Here is a 15,173-nt window from a genome sequence, read left to right on the forward strand (position 1 = left end):
CTTTGGTTATACCAGCTGTAATCCACTAGACAGAAAGGTCATCTTGGTCTTAAATTGAAGCTTATAAACTTGGGAAGTTTTTCATGTACATTTGAGGCAGTGATATGTATAATAAAATGCTTGAAAATGATCACTTTTGATGACAATTTGTCAGGTGGACAGACATTTTTTAGTCTGTTGGGGGTGATATTTTTACAGCAGAAATCCCCAGAATATTTTTCTGCAAGTTTCCCCTATGTCAGGATACACCATGCTTATGTTATATGACCATTTATATAGCTGCAGTAGCTTAATATTCACAAATACATAATTCCGTCAAAAAGCTTTTCCCAAAAAGGTGTTTTTTGGCCCCTGAGACCAAACGGGGCCGAGTTGGGGGTGGTCATTATCAACTTGTGATGGCCCATGGTATAAGATAATAGGAAATAATAGTGAAAAAAAAGGTAGCAAAAAGCATCCTGAGGAGTTGACCTGGCTCCCGGCCTAAGATCCTCCATTATCAGTCGCTCACGCCTCAAGCCGCAACAAGACCAAACCGGTTTGCTCTTTTGGAGGAAGCTGGTTTCAGTCACTATATATAGGGCTGGGAGAGGGCGCCGGCTTTTACTCAGATACTTCGCCAGTTGATAATCACCATAGCCGTTTGTGCACGAGGAGAACAACATTATTAATTTTCAACAGTCTGATCTAATGGAAACACTTTGTAAATGCTTTTTAAGGTGAGTTATTTGATATTATTAAGTGAAATTTAGCATCATTATAGCCGTTATGTTAGGTTACACTTTCAGTATTGTACACAGTCTAATCATAAATTAAGGAAGTAGCCGCTAGTTAATTTACATCGCTAAAAGTGTTTTTCTGACTTTTATTTTATTTTATTCAAGAAACATTAAAATATAGAAATACATTCAGGAGAACATAGAAGAGAAAAAAAGACAAAGGATATGAAGCAAATAAAAGTACCCTACATATACTGTACACAGGGACACAATAATGATAGATATTCAAAAAAAGAAAACACAATATTTGGCAGAAAGCTGGTTAAACCTGGACACCAAAGCCATTACAAAATAATTGTTCATACAGTATAGTTTCAGGAACAGAGAGTCTATTTCAACCAAAAAATGTGAGTAAGTGAGCCCCGATAAATTTGTTTATGGATGAAAAATTTGCCAAACAAAATAAAAAAGTTACAAATATATTCTTTAGATATGTGGGAGTCAGTTTAATAAAAAATATTATCTTTTAAATTAAAAGTGTACATTAATGGTGGTTTTATTTAAATGAGAATATACGTTAGACCAAAATTTCTTAACCAATTTACAAGAATAAAATAAGTGTATCATCTATAGACTGTAAAAAAATATGGACGTAGTGCCCGTGACGTCACCCGTAGGTTTCTGAACAGCATTTTTGAAGCCTAAAGTAGGCAGAGCCGGCCGTCGCCATCTTGGCTTTGCGTCACCGATCGTCACTCCCGGATAACAGAATATGGGCAAAGAGGCGGAGCTGAGGAGCCTGGCTATCTGAAACCACGGCCACCTAGCGCGACGTTATCGAGTTAGCTTGGGAGCTAATCGGAGCTAATGCTTCTCACAGTACCAAGTCTGTGACTCCACAGGGCCTCGTGCTAAAGTGACAGTTGATAATTAAAATCAGAATGCCAATTAAAAGGTCCTGTTTTTGCCCTTCAAAATGTTATAGTTAAAAGACATAGCTACAAGTGAGACTGTGTATCGTAATTCTGTACAGCTATTCTGCTAGTTGAAAATGTATTATGCAGTAACTTACAATATTACTCTGAGTGTGTGTGACCGTGATTTGTGTGCACAATGTCAGTCACTCTTTTATTACAGTCTATGGTCCGTCAGCGCGGCATCGCTCGTCAAGTTCGTAGAGAGCTTTATTATTCAGTCCATTTTAAATTCTGATTTTGGCCGCCTCTCAAATGGGTCAAACCATAGATATATTACCTATGAAGTTCAAGTAAATGCGCTAGAAATCCGCGCTCATTCAAGGATGTGCATTTATTGCATGGACGGAGAAGTACCGACACCTGGAGGATTTCATCTGACGGTACAAACAGATTATAATCTATCGAACGTTATTCTGTGAGAGCAGAACGAGCCTTTATATCTATTGACGTTTTAAATCTGAAAACTCCCAAAAGCAACGAAATTGTCAGACATCCATGATCCATGGAACACATTCACAGAGGAAAACAACTGAAATACAGTGCTGGTGTTCTCTCAAACGATACTCGACGACAACGATGGAATCCAAAGACGTGGAAAAATCACAAACACGGCAGAAATGCTAAGATTAGTGGCTGGAATGTATTTATTTTTACAATAAATTAGCTGAGGTAACGTGACGGCTAACAGACAGCAGACACACAGCTAATGATGACTAACGACATCAGCGGGAATCCACCTGTCACTCAAAAGTGGACACACCCTTAATTATGCAGAACTTTAAATATTAATCAACGAAACAGATGAGTTCTAAAAAAATTCACCCCCCTCACAGTTGTTATGAAGGGCAAAATTAGCTGTAGAGACCAAAGCCACATAGAGAACCAGGCTGTAAATGTCACAAGGTGACGAAATTCCAACTTTTTCCCTTGCAAGGCGGAACTAATGTTCGCCGAGATTGGAACACCGGGCTAGTTCCTGTTTAGCGCAAAAATCCCTGCGAATGGGGTGATTAGCCAAAATCTCTCTCTTGTCTATGGGACTCCCTGATGTGAATGTTAGGTCAGAAAATGGGCGACGGCCATCTATATGTATTTCCCACTGAGTGCTGAATTGTAGTGATGAAGTGATGTGATGCACTGTTTTGATGTGTGAAGTGTGAACTTAATTCCATTACTTACCTGAGTTTTCTATCACGTTCTAAAGACGTAAGAAGAGGCTAACACTGTTGTACTCCACAGATATTTGAGTGTATTATCTGACAGGCTATATTGTGAAGAGTGACACGTAGGTGAATGCTTAACCCTCTGGGGACCAAAAACGCGCCGGTGCGTTTTCCTCGTTTTTTTTTCACATAGCAGCAAAATAGACTTAAAATACTCCTGTAATTTTTTGTCATACAGGCTTAAGAAATATAAAAAAATAAACTGTTAAATGTCTTCTTATTTATGGGTTTACTTAAAATAGAAATAAAACATTGTGCTTTTGTAAAATAGAAATAAAACATTGTGCTTTTGTAAAATAAAGAAAGTAAACAGGGAGTGCTTTCTGCCTCTCCGTCTCCGTGAACTTTTTTTCTAGTGCACGTCTCTAAACTTAAACAAAACTCAGTGAATACTATTCACTCAGACATGAGCTATATAGCCTATCTCTATAATCATATAAGTGTGTAGTTCTAAATTATCTAATTCAAAACTAAAACAAATATTCTCTGTTTATGCAAACTATATAAAAAGAGCAAGAGATCAGCCGTTCTCATTATCGTTCAGGCACCTCATTACTCTGCTAATGTGACACGCCCATGGAGAGCGCGCGCTATTCAAACGCAGATGATCTGAAGCAACACATGCAAACCAGTCAACGCCCACAACAGCTGGAAAACACACTCGCTGTGAGGGAGCTGCAGACCAGTAAGTGCTTTTGTCACCGGGTGAACAAACCCGGAACAAAAAAACTGCTACTCGTTGCCAGGGGGAAGAAATGCCGGTGTAACACCGGGCCAGCTCTGGGTTTACCCATCATGGCTGCCGACTATAATGAGCGCCAGCTGAAGCCAATGATTGGCGCTTCATTGAAACACACGCCCGGGAAAAAAGGAGTATAAAGAGAGGGGCTTGAAGCACAGTAACAGGTGAAGGTTCTGGCAGCAGTGCACGAGTGCTCGAGTGGGTCGCAGCAGCGACAGTGAGCGGCGGCAATGCCGGTAAGCTGAGGTTTTAATGCCTTATCGGTGTTCCACATTGGGTCCCCCGAGGCGTGCTCATTAAGTCTTTGAAGAAACCACGAACAGGAACGCAACGAAGTAAGTGAGAAAAATTGCACAGAAAAAGAAGGAGAGTGACTGGAAGAAAAGAGAGTGGAAACCCGCTGAAGGATTCATGTGATTCACCGAGGAAAAGTTAAATGCACCCTTTTATGATTCACCTTCTTGAGAAAACCACATGTGAAGATTTGCCATCACCAGTGTACGACTAACGTTTGTGGGCAGTGTGTGTTATCCTGTTGACAGAGCGAAGAACAGTAACTGTGACGGCTGGGAAGATCGCTGAATCCATGTTCATCTTCTGAAACCACTATTCCTTGGATCATCCACCCTATGAAGAGAAGAGAAACGAGTTGATTAATCGCTGTGAAGATAGAGTGAGTTTGCAGTGTCTGAAAGAGTGAAACAAACACGTGTGAAGATTTACAAGAGTGATTTATGCACAAGTGTGGTGAGATCAAACAACTGTGTTCTCTCTGAGTCTCTGATGGATGAAATTGACCCATAACTTTGAAGATTCTTTCAAACTGATCTGTCCCCTCAGCTGTGTCCAGGTCCCTAAGGTTGTGTGCATGGTGCGGAGGAGAAAAGCCCAACGCACCTAAATTACCACAGTTCACGAGCACTGTATTCCACCAAAGAAAGTCCAGTCTCACTATTTCTCCCAACGACGCCGTTCTATCACGTACAGAACGAGAGCGAAGGCTGGTAAAGTACCCCGTCTCTGTCTCACCTACTACTGTCCATCTCACTGTCCAATTGTCTGTTCCTTGCATGAAACAAAGAAGCAGTTACTGCTGAGAGTTGAGTGGTGGCTCTGCGAGCACATCAACGAATCCGAACCTGGAAGCTGTCTGTCCCACGAGCCTATGCAACGAGTCTTACGACGAGAAAAGTCACTGTCTGTCCCACGAGCCTATGCAACGAGTCTTACGACGAGAAAATTCACTGTCTGTCCCACGAGCCTATCCAACGAGTCTTACTACGAGAAGAGTCACTGTCTGTCCCACGAGCCCACCTAGAGAGGAGTATACATCCCTGAAGAACGGAAAAGTACCCACCAGCACCCCCTTCCCCTCACCTCACCAAAGCTACAGCCACAAACATCCCCCCTGCTTTATCCCTTTTAAACTAAATAAAAACTTACCTTTTAAATTCACTCTGTTGGTGTCCTCTGGTGTCTGCTCCTCCGGAGTGTGGTAAATAACCCTCGGCCCTAACATCGGTGACACTTTGTTCTAATCGCGATATGAAATGGTGTCTGTAAACCGTAAAAGACTGTTTAAATTTGAATCGCGTTTCTGTGTTTGAATGAATGCACGGCACATATGCATGTTGTTGTTTACTACAGCTCGCGCGTGTCTGTGTGTGAATGAAACTATCTATATTGCCTACTGAGATGAGTAAAAATCGATTGAATACGTTGAAATAAAATGTCTTTGTATAAGAAACATATTAAACTGCAAATTAACATTTATGCCCTAATATATATTATAAAAGACCATATGTTACAGACGAAATATGAAAGACAACATTAAGTTTTGGATAGATTATAAAGTTTTTACTGCCACATCAAAACCTAATTTACAAGGTGCAAACAAAATCTTAAAAGATCAATATAAGCCTTCTCTTTAAATTATTTTTGTGTTTTATTAGTGACAAATTTGGGGAGGATAGCCTACATCCAAAACTTTCTGAAAATACGATTGAGAATTAACTGCACAATTACTATAAATGTTTACCTTGGCTATTATACAATTTGCAAGCATACACAGTTTGTGGAAAAATACAAATTACTTTTTTTCAAGATGTTTCCAACTCTGAACCAATTATGTATGTATGTATGTATGTACGTATATATATATATATACGTACATACATGGGCGTGAATGTACGTATGAATATACGTACATACATGGGCGTGAATGATCCAACAAGGTCATGAATAATGTCCTCATTCACACCTGAGAAGACAAAGACCTGCTAATGCTGCATACTAATGAGCCTTAGGTGTCACTGAGCCACAAGAAAGAATGCAAAGACAACACACACATTATATATATACCTGCATATTGCCTTTCCAAACAAAAAGTTTCTTACAAAATTTAAATCAATCTATTGTTTAATGTGAACGATTAGCCCGAATGATTTTCAGATCATTTTGAAGTAAATACTCTAGCAACAAGATCCACACTCTAAAAAATGCTGGGTTGTTTCAACCCAATTTTGGGTAAAATATGGACAAACCCAAACGTTGGGTTAAAAATGTAATGTAAAAATGTAACCCAACGGCTGGGTTTGTCCATATTTTACCCACAATTGGGTTGAAACAACCCAGCATTTTTTAGAGTGCATTAGTCAAAAGTATTGTGGGAATATGTGAAGTTGGTCGTTTGTGGTCTTATATCAGAAAATTCAAGTTTGAGTTTTTTGAATAACCACGCATAAATAATATTCTCTCAAAAATGCAAACATGTACATACATGTTGCTCACATATTATGATAGCCATGTTCGTGCTAAATAGAGTGTAATTTACGGTGGCCGAGAGAGCTCAACGCGCTGCAACTGAAGAAAACACATGCAAATAAAAAAAAACACATGCAAATAGAAAAAACACATGCAAATAAAAAAACACACATGCAAATAGAAAAAAACACATGCAAATAGAAAAAAACACATGCAAATAGAAAAAAACACATGCAAATTAAGAAAACATCTTCATCAGTTTCACAACACACGTGTGCTCCAAATACTCACAAGTTAACACAACCAAATACAGAAACGCGCTGCAAAAGTTCACAACACAACCAAATACAGAAACGCGCTGCAAATAGAACAGAACACAACGGAAATGTTTCCGGGGAACCCAATAAGTGACGGACCCGGCTGTTACGTGCTTGGTCAAGTTCTTCTATACTCTTTGGCTTGGTGCTTACTGCTTATAGCTACTTTCATTTTATTTATTATTATTTTATTTTTTTGCAAAACATACAGAGATGACACGTTTATGACATACAACTTTGTATACAATATACAAAACGTATTTACAATATGTTCAATGTTATAAGAATACTAATCAGATAAGAACAATGAGCTGAAGACTCAAATAAATAAATAAATAAAAAGATAGAGAAAAAGAACATGAGGGAAAGATATTAATCTATACATCAGTTACATTGTACACATTTTGTCATGTTACGTTAAAATAAGTTTCATAAGAAATGTTAGAATGCAGGGTCCAAATATGAGATACTCACACACAGATATAACGCATATTTTAAAAACTGTGTTGTATAAAATCTATATTTATTTGCAACAGTTATGTTAACAGCAATAAAACTATATTTCTGGTAAGAACAGCTATTCAGCTGACGGACACCGCGCTGCGTTGTCATGGGAACGTCCCAGGTGAAAATAATGAGGAAATTACGTTGTCTTTCGTTGCTCCCTTCATCAAGTCCGTTCCAAGCGGCTACATAACGGCACACAAGTGCCCTGCTCCCTCCAAAGTCCCCACTTCAAGGGCTCTACCGTCTGCCCTTCTAGGGCGTAGGGCATAGGGATGCTCACGAGCAATAAGCACGTACCAGCCGGGTCCGTCACTTATTGGGTTCCCCGGAAACATTTCCGTTGTGTTCTGTTCTATTTGCAGCGCGTTTCTGTATTTGGTTGTGTTGTGAACTTTTGCAGCGCGTTTCTGTATTTGGTTTTGTTGTGTGTTGTGAAACTGATGAAGATGTTTTCTTAATTTGCATGTGTTTTTTTCTATTTGCATGTGTTTTTTTTTATTTGCATGTGTTTTTTTCTATTTGCATGTGTTTTTTTCTATTTGCATGTGTTTTTTTTTATTTGCATGTGTTTTCTTCAGTTGCAGCGCGTTGAGCTCTCTCGGCCACCGTATTAATTACACCTTTGCCATTAATATGTTTATAAGTAACTGAAAAAAATACAAATATCAGGTCATGTCAAAACATCTCAAGGACCCCAAAAACACCTTAGACCCCAGAGGGTTAACCGACTGCTTTGCAGTGAAGCTCCCCAGCCGTAAGTTCTCTGTCTGTCCTTGCTGAAGAAGAGGATTACGTGCCTGTATATTCACCTGTCTGCTTTGCAGCGAACTTCACCCGCCGTAAGCTCTGTGTCTGCCGGCCCTTCAAGAGGATTACGTGCCTGTATACCCACCCGACTGCGTTGCAGTGAAGCCCTCCAGCCGTAAGTCCTCTGTCTGTCACCTGTAGAAGGAGGATTACGTGCCTGTATACTCCCCTGACTGCTTTGCAGTGAAGCCCTCCAGCCGTAAGTTCTCTGTCTGTCACCTGTAGAAGAAGAGGATTACGTGCCTGTATACTCCCCTGACTGCTTTGCAGTGAAGCCCTCCAGCCGTAAGTTCTCTGTCTGTCACCTGTAGAAGAAGAGGATTACGTGCCTGTATACTCACCTGACTGCTTTGCAGTGAAGCTCCCCAGCCGTAAGTTCTCTGTCTGCTTCCCGCTGCGAAGAAGAGGAGTACATACCCGAAACACGCACCTCAACTGTTCCAACACAGTTCCTCCGGCCGTAAGTCCCGGCCCGTTCGCACCTGAACTGTCCTGCAGCAGCCTCCTCCCAGTCGTGAGCCCCGACTCGTCCCTTCCATTGGAAGACAGCGAAGCCACTCACCAGAGCACCCCCTACACTGCACTCTGTGGGCCTTCGGCGGGTCCGCAGGACGGAACGACCCTGCTCAGAAGACTCACCATTTTAAATCTTCTTATCCATTTTTATATTCAATAAAATACTGTTTACTTGAAGTCTTGTTGTCTGTCATCCTTGCCTGGCCTCTTTCCGACTCCCCAAGGGTGGTACGGGTCTCAGGGGTGGGTGCTGATTGGCCCGCCCCGACCTGTGACATAAACATATTTTTTCTGCTGTAAAGTTGGTCATTTTAACATGGGGGAGATACAGATTTGACTCACTTCTGCAGCCAGCCTCAAGCGGTCAGACGATGAATTACAGTTTAACTCACTTCCGTGTTGGTTTCAAGAGAGAGACGGGGAGGTTGCCGCTTGGTATCTTCGTCACCACAAAACAAACAAGTACTATAAATATCACTATATTTGGACACCTTTGCATTAACAGGGTATATCATGTAATATTTTAAAGCGGATTTATTTGGTCTATTATAAAATGTTTATGGGGTAACAACCACACTCTTCTCCATTCAATATTGCCAATAAAGGCAGCCCAATGGGATCTGCCTCTAGGGCAAATTAGGTCCCTTTTTTGAAAAACTTGGTGGATATGTTTATTATTACATTTCTTATCATAAATGCTAATGCCATCCAATAACAAAGCCGATTCTTTCGGATCTTTTTGGTTGTATAATATGTGGCTCTTAACCAGTTGCACTAGACCTGTATGAATAGCCTTAAGCACAGTATTGTATTCTTTAAAATGAATAGGGAAGTCATGGAAGCGTTCATAAGACAAGATGTTACCAGAATTGTCAAATAAAGAAGGGATATAAATTAAATCTCTATTAAACCAATTGGGGGGAAAAAGAGATTTGTTTCTAACAGTTATATTCATATTATTCCACAAAATAATTTTATGTGGTGAGAAATTGTGGAAGTAACACAATTTCCATGCAAGAAGACCCTGCTGATGAAAATTAGATATATTTAATAAACTCCCGGTTAAACTAATTACATTTTAAGATAAAAAGGAGGCCATGTCAGAATGAAAAACCATATAGAATTTGAATTTATTAGACATCTTCTAATTCAATTGATTTAAAAATACCTTAATAATGTTGTGAAAATGTAGCACTTCTAATAAATATTTTGGGTTTTCTTAATCCGACTAGAAAAAATAAGTTGTTGTCTGTCTACTAAATTTTTTGTTAAGTGAATACCTAAATACTTTATTTTGTGTTTGACCGGGATACCCCAAATAACGTGTCATTGCATTTATGCAGTGACATTATCTCACACTTAGACTATGACGGAACTACTCATTTCTTTATAGAACATTTCAATTACATTAACAGAAGATTCCCCAAAACCAAACAGTTTGAGAGATTGCAGAAGAAATTCATGCTCAATGGTATCGAATGCCTTATCGAAGTCTCAGAAAATAATGATGGCTTTAGAGTGTACAAAATCAGCATAATCCAATAAATCTAAAATAAGTCTATTATTGCTGATATGCCTACCTTTGACAAAACCTGACTGTCAAACCGTTAGAGTTTGTAATTGGTCGCCAATTATCAATTAAGAGAGGATCTTTTTCAGACTTTGGAATAAGGGAAATTATACCGTTATTATACCGTAAAGCAATTGGGATTTTATTAAGTCCCAAAAATGGACGGAAAATTAAACGGAAAAACCATCAACACCAGGGGATTTCCTTTTCTTCATAGAGAAAAGAGCGGATTTAACTTCTTTAATTGTCAAAGTTGACTCACAAAAATCTTTAAAATCATTATCAATAGTTGGAATATAGTTTTTAATTGTTTCGACAAAAGTCTCACAATTATCTTTGAGAATCTTCTCACAGGACAAAGCGTCAGTCTGCGGGAAGGACAAGAGCGCGCAAGTGGTTTTTTCTTAATATTCAGTTCTCTTGTTGTTCAGTGTATTATTTTCCAGAAAGTAGGGCTATTTTCGATTCTGTGGTTATTTGTACATTTTTACCTTCAAACAAATCTGTATTTTAACTAGACGCGTGACTACTCAGTCGGAAAAGGGTGGCTTGCTCACTTCAGGTTGGTGGAGAGTTCCTGCCTCAAGTGGAGGAGTTTAAGTATCTTGGGGTCTTGTTCACGAGTGAGGGAAGGATGGAACGGGAGATTGACAGACGGATCGGTGCAGCTGCTGCAGTAATGCGGTCGTTGTACCGGTCTGTCGTGGTGAAGAAAGAGCTGAGCCGCAAGGCGAAGCTCTCGATTTACCGGTCAATCTACGTTCCTACTCTCACCTATGGTCATGAGCTTTGGGTCATGACCGAAAGAACAAGATCCCGGATACAGGCGGCCGAAATGAGCTTTCTCCGCAGAGTGGCTGGGCGATCCCTTAGAGATAGGGTGAGGAGCTCGGTCACTCGGGAGGAGCTCAGAGTAGAGTCGCTGCTCCTCCACATCGAGAGGGATCAGCTGAGGTGGCTCGGGCATCTGTTCCGGATGCCTCCTGAACGCCTTCCTGGGAAGGTGTTCCGGGCACGTCCCACCGGGAGGAGACCCCGAGGAAGACCTAGGACACGCTGGAGAGACTATGTCTCCCGGCTGGCCTGGGAACGCCTCGGTGTCCCCCCGGAAGAGCTGGAGGAAGTGTCTAGGGAGAGGGAAGTCTGGGTGTCTCTGCTTAGACTGCTGCCCCCGCGACCCGGCCCCGGATAAGCGGAAGAAGATGGATGGATGGATGGCGTGACTACTTTAAATAACAGCCGCGTCTGAAAAGTATTGCAGTTAAAATTTTATAGCACTTAAGTGTAGCTGTCCAACAAGCAGTTTCGATTTCTCCCATTTTCGGTGTATTTGCTTTGCCTGTGTTAATTGCTTGGAGAGACAGCTGTCCTCACTCAGGCGTTTGAAAGCACTAGCCTATATTTCTGTTGTGTGCACGCTGTCGCGGAAGCGTCAGCGGTAGCGTTCAGCTCTCCTCGTGTGAAGACCGACTCGGGTAAAGACCATCGACTCTACCTGCGCGACTCCACCGAGCAAGGACACCTAAAAGGCACTTAAGTATCCTCTTCTCCCTCTTCCTTTCACACTGGTATAGTATCTCCCTTACTCAATATGTGCTTTCAATACATTCCTGTTGTCTCTCGACGACGCTCTCTCATCACGCACAGAAGGCAGCGCAATACTGCTAATCTGCGTCACAAGAGCTGGATGTGCTGCTGTCTTCCTTCCCTGAGGATGGCACCCCACTTGTAGTCTTTGGTGATTTCAACATTCATCTAGACAAGCCGAATGCAACAGACTTCATCTCTCTCCTAGCCTCATTCGATCTCAAATGGCTCATCACCATAGGTACTCACAAATCAGGCAACCAACTGGACCTGGTATACACACACAACTGCATCACGGACAACATTTTGGTGAAACCTCTCCATGTTTCTGATCATTTCCTCATTACTTTCAATCTACAACTCTCTACCAATGCTCCACCAACCCCCCTACCAGTTACTTTCAGACGAAAACTGCCCTCACTCTCTCCCTCCCATCTTTCCCCTGCTGTGTCATCTTCTCTCCCCTCACCCTCACAATTCTCATCTCTGGACATTAATACCGCTACAGATACTTTATGCTCCACTTTAACTTCTTTAGACAATAACTGCCCTATCTCCTCCAGGCCAGCACGTACTACTCCCTCTAACCCCTGGTTATCTGAGGTTCTTCGTGAACACCGGACCAAACTCAGGGCAACAAAGAGGAAATGGCGCAAATCAAAAGACACAACTGACCTTAGTATGCATCAATCTTTGCTCTCTTCCTTTTCTGTTTATGTTCATGCTGCAAAATCTTATTTCCACAACAAGATCAACAGCACCGCTAACACACGAACTCTTTTCAAGACGTTCCTCTCTCTCCTCTGTCCACCTCCACCACCACCCACCTCCTCTTTAACTGCTGATAATTTTGCTAACTTCTTTACCAACAAAACAACAACTATCAGCAGTCAGTTCTCAGCTCCACACACACACGAACCCAGACCAACCTCTCCCACTCCCAAAAACCTTCTCTCCTCCTTCTCTCCACTAACCGAGGAAGAAGTATCTAAACTTCTCCTCTCCAGTCATCCCACCACCTGCCCTCTAGATCCCATCCCCTCACACCTTCTACAAGCCATCTCTCCCACACTTCTACCAGCACTCACACACATCATCAACTCATCCCTCCACACTGGCACTTTTCCTACAGCATTCAAGCAGGCTCGGGTAACCCCACTGCTTAAGAAACCAACATTAAACACATCACTCTTAGAGAATTACAGACCTGTCTCTCTCCTACCATTCATTGCGAAAACACTTGAATGAGTTGCCTTCAACCAAGTATCATCCTTCCTCTCTCTGACCAACCAACTAGATGTAAACCAATCTGGCTTCAAGAAAGGGCATTCAACCGAAACTGCATTGCTGTCAGTCACAGAAGCCCTACGGATCGCAAAAGCTGCCTCCAAATCATCAGTTCTCATTCTCCTGGATCTGTCTGCTGCCTTCGACACTGTGAATCATCAGATCCTCCTGTCCACCCTCTCATCACTGGGCATCACAGGAACTCCTCTCCACTGGTTTGAGTCCTATCTCACAGGTAGGTCCTTCTGGGTCGCATGGAGTGGCAAGGTATCCAAAGCACATCAACTGACTACCGGGGTTCCTCAGGGTTCAGTTCTTGGACCGCTCCTCTTCTCCATTTACACCACATCAATGGGACCCATCATACAGGCACATGGCTTCTCTTACCATTGCTATGCTGATGACACCCAGCTCTACCTCTCATTTCAACCTGATGATCCCACAGTAGCTGCACGTATCTCAAGCTGTCTGGAGGACATCTCGGCATGGATGAAGGAACATCACCTGCAGCTCAACCTGGCAAAGACTGAGCTTCTCGTCCTCGCTGCCAATCCGTCTCTACAGCACGACTTCACTATCCAGCTAGATTCAACTTTAATCACCCCATCAAGGTCGGTCAGAAACCTTGGAGTAACATTTGATGAGCATCTGACCTTCACAGACCACATCACAAAGACAGCTCGATCATGCAGGTTAGCACTGCATAACATCAGGAAGAGCAGGCCTTTCCTAACTGAGCATGCAACACAACTTCTCGCCCAGGCCTTGGTTATCTCTAGGCTTGATTACTGCAATGCTCTTCTGGCCGGTCTTCCATCATGTGCAACTAAACCTCTACAAATGATCCAGAATGCTGCAGCCCGTCTTGTCTTCAACGAGCCCAAAAGGGCCCACGTCACTTCTCTGTTCATCTCTCTGCACTGGCTACCACTCGCTGCTCGCATCAAGTTCAAGGCATTGACGCTTGCTTACAGATCGACCACAGGCTCAGCTCCCTCCTACTTTCACTCGCTCCTACGAGTCTACATCCCTACCAGAAGCCTGCGATCGGTCAATGAGCGACGGCTCGTGGTACCATCACAGAGAGCCACAAAATCACTCTCCAGAACATTCTCATTCATGGTTCCATGCTGGTGGAATGATCTCCCTACCCTCGTCCGGAATGCAGATTCCCTAACTACATTCAAAAGACAACTGAAAACTCATCTCTTCCGTGAGCACTTGACATAAAAAAATCCTTCCTTTAATCCTCCCTTGTTTGGCTTATGCTACTCTGAGCAATGCCTGAACTTTGTATTTTGAGCACTTCTTGCGTTATTTTTGCCTCTTCACGATGACTCGCTTGCTGTAGTCCTCAGTTGTAAGTCGCTTTGGATAAAAGCGTCTGCTAAATGACAAAGTAAATCTTAATTCAATTTGGAATTAAAGTTTGTCATAAAAATGTGTGGTAAACTTAGAAATTAAGTTGTAACAGATTGATTTAATTAACTGGGGTACAAAGCAGGTGATTAAACCTACTAAATTTCTTTGAGTCAGTAAACCATACAAAGGATTCAAACTTAAAAGGAATAGTAGGAACCCTTAATATATGTGGATGAAGAATTAGCACACAAACAAACACGTGATCGTTATCATGCGGTGAATCCGGCCACTCGTGGAACAGTTGTGTCGTCATCAGAGTTTGTGCAGCCGCTCTTGAGAAGATGCGCTGGCTGAGCTCTCCGGCTACTCTCGAATAGCTCTCGTGGTACTTTGATGGCATACGTCACAGTCACATGGCGTCTGCGCTGTATCAAGTCGGACAAAATTTCTAACCGGCATGCACTGCTTCAAGTCAGCCGCCGATCGGTCTGCGCAGAGCTGCATGAAGTCGAACAAGCCTAAAGTTAGGATCAGTGCACCTGACACAATTAATATTTAGAGTTGTTAAGGAATTTCTCCTGCAATTCCTCTTTTCAAAAAAGTAACTGGAGTTAGTCTCTCCTTCTTCTAGCCATTTGGCTTTTGACCTAATAAAGACCCCTCTAGCTAAATCCTAATAAGCTTGATTCATTTGTCAATTTAATTCTCTTAAAAGCAATTCTTCCTCCTGAGTTAATGTTTTTTGCAATAAAGTGTTTATTTTTATTTAGGAGTTCAATTTTTATTTATTTTTTCA

At 41.8% G+C, this 15,173-nt stretch overlaps 1 protein-coding gene across 1 annotated transcript in view; it reads left to right on the forward strand.

Annotated features, from left to right (window-relative positions):
* The first annotated feature begins 595 nt into the window (after nt 1-595).
* The window catches only part of LOC307008942 (ornithine decarboxylase-like), a 42,884-nt gene continuing 28,306 nt past the window's right edge, over nt 596-15,173 (forward strand). Inside the window, exon 1 of the mRNA XM_079632271.1 lies at nt 596-719. The gene's annotated coding sequence lies outside the window, so the exon portion shown is untranslated. The remainder of the gene's footprint in view (nt 720-15,173) is intronic.

Source organism: Phoxinus phoxinus (assembly GCF_949152265.1).
Source record: "Phoxinus phoxinus genome assembly, chromosome: 13".
In the NCBI taxonomy this organism is placed as follows: Eukaryota; Metazoa; Chordata; class Actinopteri; order Cypriniformes; family Leuciscidae; genus Phoxinus; species Phoxinus phoxinus.